This window comes from Phallusia mammillata, chromosome 1 (assembly GCF_965637545.1).
Source record: "Phallusia mammillata chromosome 1, kaPhaMamm4.hap1.1, whole genome shotgun sequence".
Classification (NCBI taxonomy): Eukaryota; Metazoa; Chordata; class Ascidiacea; order Phlebobranchia; family Ascidiidae; genus Phallusia; species Phallusia mammillata.
The window spans coordinates 31002243-31012260 of record NC_137252.1 but is presented as its reverse complement, the minus strand read 5'-3'; the positions used below and the strand labels follow the sequence as shown (position 1 = coordinate 31012260).

The window sequence follows — 10018 nt, the reverse complement described above, 5'->3', positions numbered from 1 at the left end:
GAAGGCATTGTCACAAAAACTGCGCCCGATAAGGGACTTGAACCCTTGACCGTTGGATTAAAAGTCCAACGATCTACCGACTGAGCTAACCGGGCTCGGTCAACAAGCATTCATGTCGAGTTCAGATACAGTGACTGCAAACGATTTTCTGTGCGTGCACAAAAGGCAAAGTGTAGGAAAAGAGTTCCCAGACCGGGAATTGAACCAGGGCCGCCCGGGTGAGAGCCAGGAATCCTAACCACTAGACCATCTGGGAGGTGCTGCAAGACCCGTGTTTCTTTGTTCAATGAACCTAAACTCAAGCATACAAGGGTAAAATGTCACGAAGGCATTGTCACAAAAACTGCGCCCGATAAGGGACTTGAACCCTTGACCGTTGGATTAAAAGTCCAACGCTCTACCGACTGAGCTATCCGGGCTCGGTGAACAAGCATTCATGTCGAGTACAGATACAGTGACTGCAAACGATTTTCTGTGCGTGCACAAAAGGCAAAGTGTAGGAAAAGAGTTCCCAGACCGGGAATTGAACCCGGGCCGCCTGGGTGAGAGCCAGGAATCCTAACCACTAGACCATCTGGGAGGTGCTGCAAGACCCGTGTTTCTTTGTTCAATGAACCTAAACTCAAGCATGCAAGGGTAAAATGTCACAAAGGCATTGTCACAAAAACTGCGCCCGATAAGGGACTTGAACCCTTGACCGTTGGATTAAAAGTCCAACGCTCTACCGACTGAGCTAACCGGGCTCGGTCAACAAGCATTCATGTCGAGTACAGATACAGTGACTGCAAACGATTTTCTGTGCGTGCACAAAAGGCAAAGTGTAGGAAAAGAGTTCCCAGACCGGGAATTGAACCCGGGCCGCCTGGGTGAGAGCCAGGAATCCTAACCACTAGACCATCTGGGAGGTGCTGCAAGACCCGTGTTTCTTTGTTCAATGAACCTAAACTCAAGCATACAAGGGTAAAATGTCACGAAGTCATTGTCACAAAAACTGCGCCCGATAAGGGACTTGAACCCTTGACCGTTGGATTAAAAGTCCAACGCTCTACCGACTGAGCTAACCGGGCTCGGTCAACAAGCATTCATGTCGAGTACAGATACAGTGACTGCAAACGATTTTCTGTGCGTGCACAAAAGGCAAAGTGTAGGAAAAGAGTTCCCAGACCGGGAATTGAACCCGGGCCGCCTGGGTGAGAGCCAGGAATCCTAACCACTAGACCATCTGGGAGGTGCTGCAAGACCCGTGTTTCTTTGTTCAATGAACCTAAACTCAAGCATGCAAGGGTAAAATGTCACAAAGGCATTGTCACAAAAACTGCGCCCGATAAGGGACTTGAACCCTTGACCGTTGGATTAAAAGTCCAACGCTCTACCGACTGAGCTAACCGGGCTCGGTCAACAAGCATTCATGTCGAGTACAGATACAGTGACTGCAAACGATTTTCTGTGCGTGCACAAAAGGCAAAGTGTAGGAAAAGAGTTCCCAGACCGGGAATTGAACCCGGGCCGCCTGGGTGAGAATAAATGCATTTGGTCTGTTGATTGTGGTGCGATAAATGACTGTTGCAAGCACATGAGATTTTTCAAAATCCCACACAATTTTACTTACCCACGAAATCACTAAATAAGATTTCAGTATACCTTTAAGGTGCCGACCAAATCGCTTCACAAAATTATTTTGATTAAAGAATCATTTTTTGTTGGACACAAAACATGATTATAAAATAACAGAGTGGGAAATTCGGACTTGGTGATTTACTTTAGTGGGAAACCACACCAAAAAGGTTAAGAACCACTGCACTAGACCATCTGGGAGGTGCTGCAAGACCCGTGTTTCTTTGTACAATGAACCTAAACTCAAGCATACAAGGGTAAAATGTCACGAAGGCATTGTCACAAAAACTGCGCCCGATAAGGGACTTGAACCCTTGACCGTTGGATTAAAAGTCCAACGATCTACCGACTGAGCTAACCGGGCTCGGTCAACAAGCATTCATGTCGAGTACAGATACAGTGACTGCAAACGATTTTCTGTGCGTGCACAAAAGGCAAAGTGTAGGAAAAGAGTTCCCAGACCGGGAATTGAACCCGGGCCGCCTGGGTGAGAGCCAGGAATCCTAACCACTAGACCATCTGGGAGGTGCTGCAAGACCCGTGTTTCTTTGTTCAATGAACCTAAACTCAAGCATGCAAGGGTAAAATGTCACAAAGGCATTGTCACAAAAACTGCGCCCGATAAGGGACTTGAACCCTTGACCGTTGGATTAAAAGTCCAACGCTCTACCGACTGAGCTAACCGGGCTCGGTCAACAAGCATTCATGTCGAGTACAGATACAGTGACTGCAAACGATTTTCTGTGCGTGCACAAAAGGCAAAGTGTAGGAAAAGAGTTCCCAGACCGGGAATTGAACCCGGGCCGCCTGGGTGCGAATAAATGCATTTGGTCTGTTGATTGTGGTGCGATAAATGACTGTTGCAAGCACATGAGATTTTTCAAAATCCCACACAATTTTACTTACCCACGAAATCACTAAATAAGATTTCAGTATACCTTTAAGGTGCCGACCAAATCGCTTCACAAAATTATTTTGATTAAAGAATCATTTTTTGTTGGACACAAAACATGATTATAAAATAACAGAGTGGGAAATTCGGACTTGGTGATTTACTTTAGTGGGAAACCACACCAAAAAGGTTAAGAACCACTGCACTAGACCATCTGGGAGGTGCCGCAAGACCCGTGTTTCTTTGTTCAATGAACCTAAACTCAAGCATACAAGGGTAAAATGTCACGAAGGCATTGTCACAAAAACTGCGCCCGATAAGGGACTTGAACCCTTGACCGTTGGATTAAAAGTCCAACGCTCTACCGACTGAGCTAACCGGGCTCGCTCAACAAGCATTCATGTCGAGTACAGATACAGTGACTGCAAACGATTTTCTGTGCGTGCACAAAAGGCAAAGTGTAGGAAAAGAGTTCCCAGACCGGGAATTGAACCCGGGCCGCCTGGGTGAGAGCCAGGAATCCTAACCACTAGACCATCTGGGAGGTGCTGCAAGACCCGTGTTTCTTTGTTCAATGAACCTAAACTCAAGCATACAAGGGTAAAATGTCACGAAGGCATTGTCACAAAAACTGCGCCCGATAAGGGACTTGAACCCTTGACCGTTGGATTAAAAGTCCAACGCTCTACCGACTGAGCTAACCGGGCTCGGTCAACAAGCATTCATGTCGAGTACAGATACAGTGACTGCAAACGATTTTCTGTGCGTGCACAAAAGGCAAAGTGTAGGAAAAGAGTTCCCAGACCGGGAATTGAACCCGGGCCGCCTGGGTGAGAGCCAGGAATCCTAACCACTAGACCATCTGGGAGGTGCTGCAAGACCCGTGTTTCTTTGTTCAATGAACCTAAACTCAAGCATGCAAGGGTAAAATGTCACAAAGGCATTGTCACAAAAACTGCGCCCGATAAGGGACTTGAACCCTTGACCGTTGGATTAAAAGTCCAACGCTCTACCGACTGAGCTAACCGGGCTCGGTCAACAAGCATTCATGTCGAGTACAGATACAGTGACTGCAAACGATTTTCTGTGCGTGCACAAAAGGCAAAGTGTAGGAAAAGAGTTCCCAGACGGGGAATTGAACCAGGGCCGCCTGGGTGAGAGCCAGGAATCCTAACCACTAGACCATCTGGGAGGTGCTGCAAGACCCGTGTTTCTTTGTTCAATGAACCTAAACTCAAGCATACAAGGGTAAAATGTCACGAAGGCATTGTCACAAAAACTGGGCCCGATAAGGGACTTGAACCCTTGACCGTTGGATTAAAAGTCCAACGCTCTACCGACTGAGCTAAGCGGGGTCGCTCAACAAACATTCATGTCGAGTACAGATACAGTGACTGCAAACGATTTTCTGTGCGTGCACAAAAGGCAAAGTGTAGGAAAAGAGTTCCCAGACCGGGAATTGAACCCGGGCCGCCTGGGCGAAAGCCAGGAATCCTAACCACTAGACCAGTGTTTCTTAACCTTTTTAGCGCTCGTACCCTTTGAGCTTTCGTGAAATTTTCTCGTACCCCCTGTCTACAATGGCCGAGGGAAGTAAATAAAATTGTAATAATAGAATTTAAACTCAGTGTATTTATAGCTTACGTGTTGAATGCATGCATTGAAACCTAAGTTCAACAAAATTTACAGCACACCAACAATCAGTCAGTTCCAATCAGTCAAAGACATGTAACAAAGTAACTTGTTACGCCTTCTTCAGAAATATGCCTAAATAGCGTATAATTTCACACTGCATGTCGTACCCCCTGCTTTGGTGCTTCGTACCCCCAAGGGGTACATGTACCCCTGGTTAAGAACCCCTGCACTAGACCATCTGGGAGGTGCTGCAAGACCCGTGTTTCTTTGTTCAATGAACCTAAACTCAAGCATACAAGGGTAAAATGTCACGAAGGCATTGTCACAAAAACTGCGCCCGATAAGGGACTTGAACCCTTGACCGTTGGATTAAAAGTCCAACGCTCTACCGACTGAGCTAACCGGGCTCGGTCAACAAGCATTCATGTCGAGTACAGATACAGTGACTGCAAACGATTTTCTGTGCGTGCACAAAAGGCAAAGTGTAGGAAAAGAGTTCCCAGACCGGGAATTGAACCCGGGCCGCCTGGGCGAAAGCCAGGAATCCTAACCACTAGACCAGGTGTGCATTACCTTTTTGCTAAGACGGCCGCATTGCGGATCCTTATTTCACCCACGGCCGCCAATTACCTGCTTGTTTTGTTTTTAAATTGAATATGTGAAAATAGGGCTTGTCCCACATACAAAAACCATCTAATGGCGTCCAAAAAGGCCGGATAATTTTTAAAACATGATCCACAGATTGAGCTAAACAGTTTAATGACCCGTCTGAGCTATGTATGACGTCACAATCTATATTGTGACACCAGAGGTGACTGTTTATTTGCATTGATTGCACACAATAGGCGTATACAAAGCGTAATGTACAGGGTTACCACGCTGGTAACATTCTTTAGAGTCTTACAAAATCTAATTAGAGCAGTTTCAAAGTCAAAATATTTAGCAAAAGAGTTGTTTTTACGTCACGGCCGCCAGTACATATATGTTAATAAACATGTTCACGGCCGCACAAAATCGTCAACTCGGCCGCAGGTTGTGCACCCCTGCACTAGACCATCTGGGAGGTGCTACAAGACCCGTGTTTCTTTGTTCAATGAACCTAAACTCAAGCATGCAAGGGTAAAATGTCACAAAGGCATTGTCACAAAAACTGCGCCCGATAAGGGACTTGAACCCTTGACCGTTGGATTAAAAGTCCAACGCTCTACCGACTGAGCTAACCGGGCTCGGTCAACAAGCATTCATGTCGAGTACAGATACAGTGACTGCAAACGATTTTCTGTGCGTGCACAAAAGGCAAAGTGTAGGAAAAGAGTTCCCAGACCGGGAATTGAACCAGGGCCGCCTGGGTGAGAGCCAGGAATCCTAACCACTAGACCATCTGGGAGGTGCTGCAAGACCCGTGTTTCTTTGTTCAATGAACCTAAACTCAAGCATACAAGGGTAAAATGTCACGAAGGCATTGTCACAAAAACTGCGCCCGATAAGGGACTTGAACCCTTGACCGTTGGATTAAAAGTCCAACGATCTACCGACTGAGCTAACCGGGCTCGGTCAACAAGCATTCATGTCGAGTACAGATACAGTGACTGCAAACGATTTTCTGTGCGTGCACAAAAGGCAAAGTGTAGGAAAAGAGTTCCCAGACCGGGAATTGAACCAGGGCCGCCTGGGTGAGAGCCAGGAATCCTAACCACTAGACCATCTGGGAGGTGCTGCAAGACCCGTGTTTCTTTGTTCAATGAACCTAAACTCAAGCATACAAGGGTAAAATGTCACGAAGGCATTGTCACAAAAACTGCGCCCGATAAGGGACTTGAACCCTTGACCGTTGGATTAAAAGTCCAACGCTCTACCGACTGAGCTAACCGGGCTCGCTCAACAAGCATTCATGTCGAGTACACATACAGTGACTGCAAACGATTTTCTGTGCATGCACAAAAGGCAAAGTGTAGGAAAAGAGTTCCCAGACCGGGAATTGAACCCGGGCCGCCTGGGTGAGAGCCAGGAATCCTAACCACTAGACCATCTGGGAGGTGCTGCAAGACCCGTGTTTCTTTGTTCAATGAACCTAAACTCAAGCATACAAGGGTAAAATGTCACGAAGGCATTGTCACAAAAACTGCGCCCGATAAGGGACTTGAACCCTTGACCGTTGGATTAAAAGTCCAACGCTCTACCGACTGAGCTAACCGGGCTCGCTCAACAAGCATTCATGTCGAGTACAGATACAGTGACTGCAAACGATTTTCTGTGCGTGCACAAAAGGCAAAGTGTAGGAAAAGAGTTCCCAGACCGGGAATTGAACCCGGGCCGCCTGGGTGAGAGCCAGGAATCCTAACCACTAGACCATCTGGGAGGTGCTGCAAGACCCGTGTTTCTTTGTTCAATGAACCTAAACTCAAGCATACAAGGGTAAAATGTCACGAAGGCATTGTCACAAAAACTGCGCCCGATAAGGGACTTGAACCCTTGACCGTTGGATTAAAAGTCCAACGCTCTACCGACTGAGCTAACCGGGCTCGGTCAACAAGCATTCATGTCGAGTACAGATACAGTGACTGCAAACGATTTTCTGTGCGTGCACAAAAGGCAAAGTGTAGGAAAAGAGTTCCCAGACCGGGAATTGAACCCGGGCCGCCTGGGTGAGAGCCAGGAATCCTAACCACTAGACCATCTGGGAGGTGCTGCAAGACCCGTGTTTCTTTGTTCAATGAACCTAAACTCAAGCATACAAGGGTAAAATGTCACGAAGGCATTGTCACAAAAACTGCGCCCGATAAGGGACTTGAACCCTTGACCGTTGGATTAAAAGTCCAACGCTCTACCGACTGAGCTAACCGGGCTCGGTCAACAAGCATTCATGTCGAGTACAGATACAGTGACTGCAAACGATTTTCTGTGCGTGCACAAAAGGCAAAGTGTAGGAAAAGAGTTCCCAGACCGGGAATTGAACCCGGGCCGACTGGGTGAGAGCCAGGAATCCTAACCACTAGACCATCTGGGAGGTGCTGCAAGACCCGTGTTTCTTTGTTCAATGAACCTAAACTCAAGCATACAAGGATAAAATGTCACGAAGGCATTGTCACAAAAACTGCGCCCGATAAGGGACTTGAACCCTTGACCGTTGGATTAAAAGTCCAACGCTCTACCGACTGAGCTAACCGGGCTCGCTCAACAAGCATTCATGTCGAGTACAGATACAGTGACTGCAAACGATTTTCTGTGCGTGCACAAAAGGCAAAGTGTAGGAAAAGAGTTCCCAGACCGGGAATTGAACCCGGGCCGCCTGGGTGAGAGCCAGGAATCCTAACCACTAGACCATCTGGGAGGTGCTGCAAGACCCGTGTTTCTTTGTTCAATGAACCTAAACTCAAGCATACAAGGGTAAAATGTCACGAAGGCATTGTCACAAAAACTGCGCCCGATAAGGGACTTGAACCCTTGACCGTTGGATTAAAAGTCCAACGCTCTACCGACTGAGCTAACCGGGCTCGCTCAACAAGCATTCATGTCGAGTACAGATACAGTGACTGCAAACGATTTTCTGTGCGTGCACAAAAGGCAAAGTGTAGGAAAAGAGTTCCCAGACCGGGAATAGAACCCGGGCCGCCTGGGAGAGAACCAGGAATCCTAACCACTAGACCATCCGGGAGGTGCTGGAAGAGCCGTGTTTCTTTGTTCAATGAACCTAAACTCAAGCATACAAGGATAAAATGTCACGAAGACATTGTCACAAAAACTGCGCCCGATAAGGGACTTGAACCCTTGACCGTTGGATTAAAAGTCCAACGCTCTACCGACTGAGCTAACCGGGCTCGGTCAACAAGCATTCATGTCGAGTACAGATACAGTGACTGCAAACGATTTTCTGTGCGTGCACAAAAGGCAAAGTGTAGGAAAACAGTTCCCAGACCGGGAATTGAACCCGGGCCGCCTGGGTGAGAGCCAGGAATCCAAACCACTAGACCATCTGGGAGGTGCTGGAAGACCCGTGTTTCTTTGTTCAATGAACCTAAACTCAAGCATACAAGGGTAAAATGTCACGATGGCATTGTCACAAAAACTGCGCCCGATAAGGGACTTGAACCCTTGACCGTTGGATTAAAAGTCCAACGCTCTACCGACTGAGCTAACCGGGCTCGCTCAACAAGCATTCATGTCGAGTACAGATACAGTGACTGCAAACGATTTTCTGTGCGTGCACAAAAGGCAAAGTGTAGGAAAAGAGTTCCCAGACCGGGAATTGAACCCGGGCCGCCTGGGTGAAAGCCAGGAATCCTAACCACTAGACCAGGTGTGCACAACCTTTTTGCTAAGACGGCCGCATTGCGGATCCTTATTTCACCCACGGCCGCCAATTACCTGATTGTTTTGTTTTTAAATTGAATATGTGAAAATAGGGCTTGTCCCACATACAAAAACCATCTAATGGCGTCCAAAAAGGCCGGATAATTTTTAAAACATGATCCACAGATTGAGCTAAACAGTCTGATGACCCGTCTGAGCTATTTATGACGTCACAATCTATAATGTGACACAAGAGGTGACTGTTTATTTGCATTGTTTGCACACAATAGGCGTATATAAAGTGTAATGTACAGGGTTACCACGCTGGTAATATTCTTTACAGTCTTACAAAATCTAATTAGAGCAGTTTCAAAGTCAAAATATTTAGCAAAAGAGTTGTTTTTACGTCACGGCCGCCAGTACATATATTTTAATAAACATGATCACGGGCGCACAAAATCGTCAACTCCGCCGCATGCGGCCGTACGGCCGCAGGTTGTGCACCCCTGCACTAGACAATCTGGGAAGTTCTGCAAGACCCGTGTTTCTTTGTTCAATGAACCTAAACTCAAGCATACAAGGGTAAAATTTCACAAAGGCATTGTCACAAAAACTGCGCCCGATAAGGGACTTGAACCCTTGACCGTTGGATTAAAAGTCCAACGCTCTACCGACTGAGCTAACCGGGCTCGGTCAACAAGCATTCATGTCGAGTACAGATACAGTGACTGCAAACGATTTTCTGTGCGTGCACAAAAGGCAAAGTGTAGGAAAAGAGTTCCCAGACCGGGAATTGAACCCGGGCCGCCTGGGTGAGAGCCAGGAATCCTAACCACTATAGACCATCTGGGAGGTGCTGGAAGACCCGTGTTTCTTTGTTCAATGAACCTAAACTCAAGCATACAAGGGTAAAATGTCACGAAGGCATTGTCACAAAAACTGCGCCCGATAAGGGACTTGAACCCTTGACCGTTTGATTAAAAGTCCAACGCTCTACCGACTGAGCTAACCGTGCTCGGTCAACAAGCATTCATGTCGAGTACAGATACAGTGACTGCAAACGATTTTCTGTGTGTGCACAAAAGGCAAAGTGTAGGAAAAGAGTTACCAGACCGGGAATTGAACCCGGGCCGCCTGGGTGAGAGCCAGGAATCCTAACCACTAGACCATCTGGGAGGTGCTGCAAGACCCGTGTTTCTTTGTTCAATGAACCTAAACTCAAGCATGCAAGGGTAAAATGTCACAAAGGCATTGTCACAAAAACTGCGCCCGATAAGGGACTTGAACCCTTGACCGTTGGATTAAAAGTCCAACGCTCTACCGACTGAGCTAACCGGGCTCGCTCAACAAGCATTCATGTCGAGTACAGATACAGTGACTGCAAACGATTTTCTGTGCGTGCACAAAAGGCAAAGTGTAGGAAAAGAGTTCCCAGACCGGGAATTGAACCCGGGCCGCCTGGGTGAGAGCCAGGAATCCTAACCACTAGACCATCTGGGAGGTGCTGGAAGACCCGTGTTTCTTTGTTCAATGAACCTAAACTTAAGCATGCAAGGGTAAAATGTCACAAAGGCATTGTCACAAAAA

The 10018-nt window shown here is 47.1% G+C and overlaps 45 non-coding genes across 45 annotated transcripts; all 45 read right to left on the bottom strand.

Moving 5' to 3' along the window:
* Positions 1 to 22: 22 nt before the first annotated feature.
* On the bottom strand, positions 23 to 95 carry Trnak-uuu (transfer RNA lysine (anticodon UUU)). The gene has a single exon. It is a non-coding gene; the product is annotated as a tRNA-Lys (tRNA).
* Positions 96 to 184: 89 nt separating this feature from the next.
* On the bottom strand, positions 185 to 256 carry Trnae-cuc (transfer RNA glutamic acid (anticodon CUC)). Its single transcript has one exon. It is a non-coding gene; the product is annotated as a tRNA-Glu (tRNA).
* A 90-nt stretch (positions 257 to 346) lies between these two features.
* On the bottom strand, positions 347 to 419 carry Trnak-uuu (transfer RNA lysine (anticodon UUU)). Its single transcript has one exon. It is a non-coding gene; the product is annotated as a tRNA-Lys (tRNA).
* Positions 420 to 508: 89 nt separating this feature from the next.
* Trnae-cuc (transfer RNA glutamic acid (anticodon CUC)) lies at positions 509 to 580 on the bottom strand. Its single transcript has one exon. It is a non-coding gene; the product is annotated as a tRNA-Glu (tRNA).
* Positions 581 to 670: 90 nt separating this feature from the next.
* Trnak-uuu (transfer RNA lysine (anticodon UUU)) lies at positions 671 to 743 on the bottom strand. The gene has a single exon. It is a non-coding gene; the product is annotated as a tRNA-Lys (tRNA).
* An 89-nt stretch (positions 744 to 832) lies between these two features.
* Trnae-cuc (transfer RNA glutamic acid (anticodon CUC)) lies at positions 833 to 904 on the bottom strand. The gene has a single exon. It is a non-coding gene; the product is annotated as a tRNA-Glu (tRNA).
* Positions 905 to 994: 90 nt separating this feature from the next.
* Positions 995 to 1067, bottom strand: Trnak-uuu (transfer RNA lysine (anticodon UUU)). The gene has a single exon. It is a non-coding gene; the product is annotated as a tRNA-Lys (tRNA).
* An 89-nt stretch (positions 1068 to 1156) lies between these two features.
* Positions 1157 to 1228, bottom strand: Trnae-cuc (transfer RNA glutamic acid (anticodon CUC)). Its single transcript has one exon. It is a non-coding gene; the product is annotated as a tRNA-Glu (tRNA).
* A 90-nt stretch (positions 1229 to 1318) lies between these two features.
* On the bottom strand, positions 1319 to 1391 carry Trnak-uuu (transfer RNA lysine (anticodon UUU)). The gene has a single exon. It is a non-coding gene; the product is annotated as a tRNA-Lys (tRNA).
* A 514-nt stretch (positions 1392 to 1905) lies between these two features.
* Trnak-uuu (transfer RNA lysine (anticodon UUU)) lies at positions 1906 to 1978 on the bottom strand. Its single transcript has one exon. It is a non-coding gene; the product is annotated as a tRNA-Lys (tRNA).
* An 89-nt stretch (positions 1979 to 2067) lies between these two features.
* On the bottom strand, positions 2068 to 2139 carry Trnae-cuc (transfer RNA glutamic acid (anticodon CUC)). The gene has a single exon. It is a non-coding gene; the product is annotated as a tRNA-Glu (tRNA).
* Positions 2140 to 2229: 90 nt separating this feature from the next.
* On the bottom strand, positions 2230 to 2302 carry Trnak-uuu (transfer RNA lysine (anticodon UUU)). The gene has a single exon. It is a non-coding gene; the product is annotated as a tRNA-Lys (tRNA).
* Positions 2303 to 2816: 514 nt separating this feature from the next.
* Trnak-uuu (transfer RNA lysine (anticodon UUU)) lies at positions 2817 to 2889 on the bottom strand. The gene has a single exon. It is a non-coding gene; the product is annotated as a tRNA-Lys (tRNA).
* An 89-nt stretch (positions 2890 to 2978) lies between these two features.
* On the bottom strand, positions 2979 to 3050 carry Trnae-cuc (transfer RNA glutamic acid (anticodon CUC)). Its single transcript has one exon. It is a non-coding gene; the product is annotated as a tRNA-Glu (tRNA).
* Positions 3051 to 3140: 90 nt separating this feature from the next.
* Positions 3141 to 3213, bottom strand: Trnak-uuu (transfer RNA lysine (anticodon UUU)). Its single transcript has one exon. It is a non-coding gene; the product is annotated as a tRNA-Lys (tRNA).
* An 89-nt stretch (positions 3214 to 3302) lies between these two features.
* Positions 3303 to 3374, bottom strand: Trnae-cuc (transfer RNA glutamic acid (anticodon CUC)). Its single transcript has one exon. It is a non-coding gene; the product is annotated as a tRNA-Glu (tRNA).
* A 90-nt stretch (positions 3375 to 3464) lies between these two features.
* On the bottom strand, positions 3465 to 3537 carry Trnak-uuu (transfer RNA lysine (anticodon UUU)). Its single transcript has one exon. It is a non-coding gene; the product is annotated as a tRNA-Lys (tRNA).
* An 89-nt stretch (positions 3538 to 3626) lies between these two features.
* On the bottom strand, positions 3627 to 3698 carry Trnae-cuc (transfer RNA glutamic acid (anticodon CUC)). The gene has a single exon. It is a non-coding gene; the product is annotated as a tRNA-Glu (tRNA).
* An 88-nt stretch (positions 3699 to 3786) lies between these two features.
* Positions 3787 to 3861, bottom strand: Trnak-uuu (transfer RNA lysine (anticodon UUU)). The gene has a single exon. It is a non-coding gene; the product is annotated as a tRNA-Lys (tRNA).
* A 614-nt stretch (positions 3862 to 4475) lies between these two features.
* Positions 4476 to 4548, bottom strand: Trnak-uuu (transfer RNA lysine (anticodon UUU)). The gene has a single exon. It is a non-coding gene; the product is annotated as a tRNA-Lys (tRNA).
* A 746-nt stretch (positions 4549 to 5294) lies between these two features.
* On the bottom strand, positions 5295 to 5367 carry Trnak-uuu (transfer RNA lysine (anticodon UUU)). The gene has a single exon. It is a non-coding gene; the product is annotated as a tRNA-Lys (tRNA).
* Positions 5368 to 5456: 89 nt separating this feature from the next.
* On the bottom strand, positions 5457 to 5528 carry Trnae-cuc (transfer RNA glutamic acid (anticodon CUC)). The gene has a single exon. It is a non-coding gene; the product is annotated as a tRNA-Glu (tRNA).
* A 90-nt stretch (positions 5529 to 5618) lies between these two features.
* Positions 5619 to 5691, bottom strand: Trnak-uuu (transfer RNA lysine (anticodon UUU)). The gene has a single exon. It is a non-coding gene; the product is annotated as a tRNA-Lys (tRNA).
* Positions 5692 to 5780: 89 nt separating this feature from the next.
* On the bottom strand, positions 5781 to 5852 carry Trnae-cuc (transfer RNA glutamic acid (anticodon CUC)). Its single transcript has one exon. It is a non-coding gene; the product is annotated as a tRNA-Glu (tRNA).
* A 90-nt stretch (positions 5853 to 5942) lies between these two features.
* Trnak-uuu (transfer RNA lysine (anticodon UUU)) lies at positions 5943 to 6015 on the bottom strand. The gene has a single exon. It is a non-coding gene; the product is annotated as a tRNA-Lys (tRNA).
* Positions 6016 to 6104: 89 nt separating this feature from the next.
* On the bottom strand, positions 6105 to 6176 carry Trnae-cuc (transfer RNA glutamic acid (anticodon CUC)). The gene has a single exon. It is a non-coding gene; the product is annotated as a tRNA-Glu (tRNA).
* A 90-nt stretch (positions 6177 to 6266) lies between these two features.
* Trnak-uuu (transfer RNA lysine (anticodon UUU)) lies at positions 6267 to 6339 on the bottom strand. The gene has a single exon. It is a non-coding gene; the product is annotated as a tRNA-Lys (tRNA).
* An 89-nt stretch (positions 6340 to 6428) lies between these two features.
* Positions 6429 to 6500, bottom strand: Trnae-cuc (transfer RNA glutamic acid (anticodon CUC)). The gene has a single exon. It is a non-coding gene; the product is annotated as a tRNA-Glu (tRNA).
* A 90-nt stretch (positions 6501 to 6590) lies between these two features.
* Trnak-uuu (transfer RNA lysine (anticodon UUU)) lies at positions 6591 to 6663 on the bottom strand. Its single transcript has one exon. It is a non-coding gene; the product is annotated as a tRNA-Lys (tRNA).
* An 89-nt stretch (positions 6664 to 6752) lies between these two features.
* Positions 6753 to 6824, bottom strand: Trnae-cuc (transfer RNA glutamic acid (anticodon CUC)). Its single transcript has one exon. It is a non-coding gene; the product is annotated as a tRNA-Glu (tRNA).
* A 90-nt stretch (positions 6825 to 6914) lies between these two features.
* Positions 6915 to 6987, bottom strand: Trnak-uuu (transfer RNA lysine (anticodon UUU)). The gene has a single exon. It is a non-coding gene; the product is annotated as a tRNA-Lys (tRNA).
* Positions 6988 to 7076: 89 nt separating this feature from the next.
* On the bottom strand, positions 7077 to 7148 carry Trnae-cuc (transfer RNA glutamic acid (anticodon CUC)). The gene has a single exon. It is a non-coding gene; the product is annotated as a tRNA-Glu (tRNA).
* Positions 7149 to 7238: 90 nt separating this feature from the next.
* On the bottom strand, positions 7239 to 7311 carry Trnak-uuu (transfer RNA lysine (anticodon UUU)). The gene has a single exon. It is a non-coding gene; the product is annotated as a tRNA-Lys (tRNA).
* An 89-nt stretch (positions 7312 to 7400) lies between these two features.
* Trnae-cuc (transfer RNA glutamic acid (anticodon CUC)) lies at positions 7401 to 7472 on the bottom strand. The gene has a single exon. It is a non-coding gene; the product is annotated as a tRNA-Glu (tRNA).
* Positions 7473 to 7562: 90 nt separating this feature from the next.
* Positions 7563 to 7635, bottom strand: Trnak-uuu (transfer RNA lysine (anticodon UUU)). Its single transcript has one exon. It is a non-coding gene; the product is annotated as a tRNA-Lys (tRNA).
* Positions 7636 to 7724: 89 nt separating this feature from the next.
* Trnae-cuc (transfer RNA glutamic acid (anticodon CUC)) lies at positions 7725 to 7796 on the bottom strand. The gene has a single exon. It is a non-coding gene; the product is annotated as a tRNA-Glu (tRNA).
* Positions 7797 to 7886: 90 nt separating this feature from the next.
* On the bottom strand, positions 7887 to 7959 carry Trnak-uuu (transfer RNA lysine (anticodon UUU)). Its single transcript has one exon. It is a non-coding gene; the product is annotated as a tRNA-Lys (tRNA).
* Positions 7960 to 8048: 89 nt separating this feature from the next.
* On the bottom strand, positions 8049 to 8120 carry Trnae-cuc (transfer RNA glutamic acid (anticodon CUC)). Its single transcript has one exon. It is a non-coding gene; the product is annotated as a tRNA-Glu (tRNA).
* Positions 8121 to 8210: 90 nt separating this feature from the next.
* Trnak-uuu (transfer RNA lysine (anticodon UUU)) lies at positions 8211 to 8283 on the bottom strand. The gene has a single exon. It is a non-coding gene; the product is annotated as a tRNA-Lys (tRNA).
* Positions 8284 to 9047: 764 nt separating this feature from the next.
* Trnak-uuu (transfer RNA lysine (anticodon UUU)) lies at positions 9048 to 9120 on the bottom strand. Its single transcript has one exon. It is a non-coding gene; the product is annotated as a tRNA-Lys (tRNA).
* An 89-nt stretch (positions 9121 to 9209) lies between these two features.
* On the bottom strand, positions 9210 to 9283 carry Trnae-cuc (transfer RNA glutamic acid (anticodon CUC)). The gene has a single exon. It is a non-coding gene; the product is annotated as a tRNA-Glu (tRNA).
* A 90-nt stretch (positions 9284 to 9373) lies between these two features.
* On the bottom strand, positions 9374 to 9446 carry Trnak-uuu (transfer RNA lysine (anticodon UUU)). Its single transcript has one exon. It is a non-coding gene; the product is annotated as a tRNA-Lys (tRNA).
* An 89-nt stretch (positions 9447 to 9535) lies between these two features.
* On the bottom strand, positions 9536 to 9607 carry Trnae-cuc (transfer RNA glutamic acid (anticodon CUC)). Its single transcript has one exon. It is a non-coding gene; the product is annotated as a tRNA-Glu (tRNA).
* Positions 9608 to 9697: 90 nt separating this feature from the next.
* On the bottom strand, positions 9698 to 9770 carry Trnak-uuu (transfer RNA lysine (anticodon UUU)). The gene has a single exon. It is a non-coding gene; the product is annotated as a tRNA-Lys (tRNA).
* An 89-nt stretch (positions 9771 to 9859) lies between these two features.
* On the bottom strand, positions 9860 to 9931 carry Trnae-cuc (transfer RNA glutamic acid (anticodon CUC)). The gene has a single exon. It is a non-coding gene; the product is annotated as a tRNA-Glu (tRNA).
* Positions 9932 to 10018: the final 87 nt, after the last annotated feature.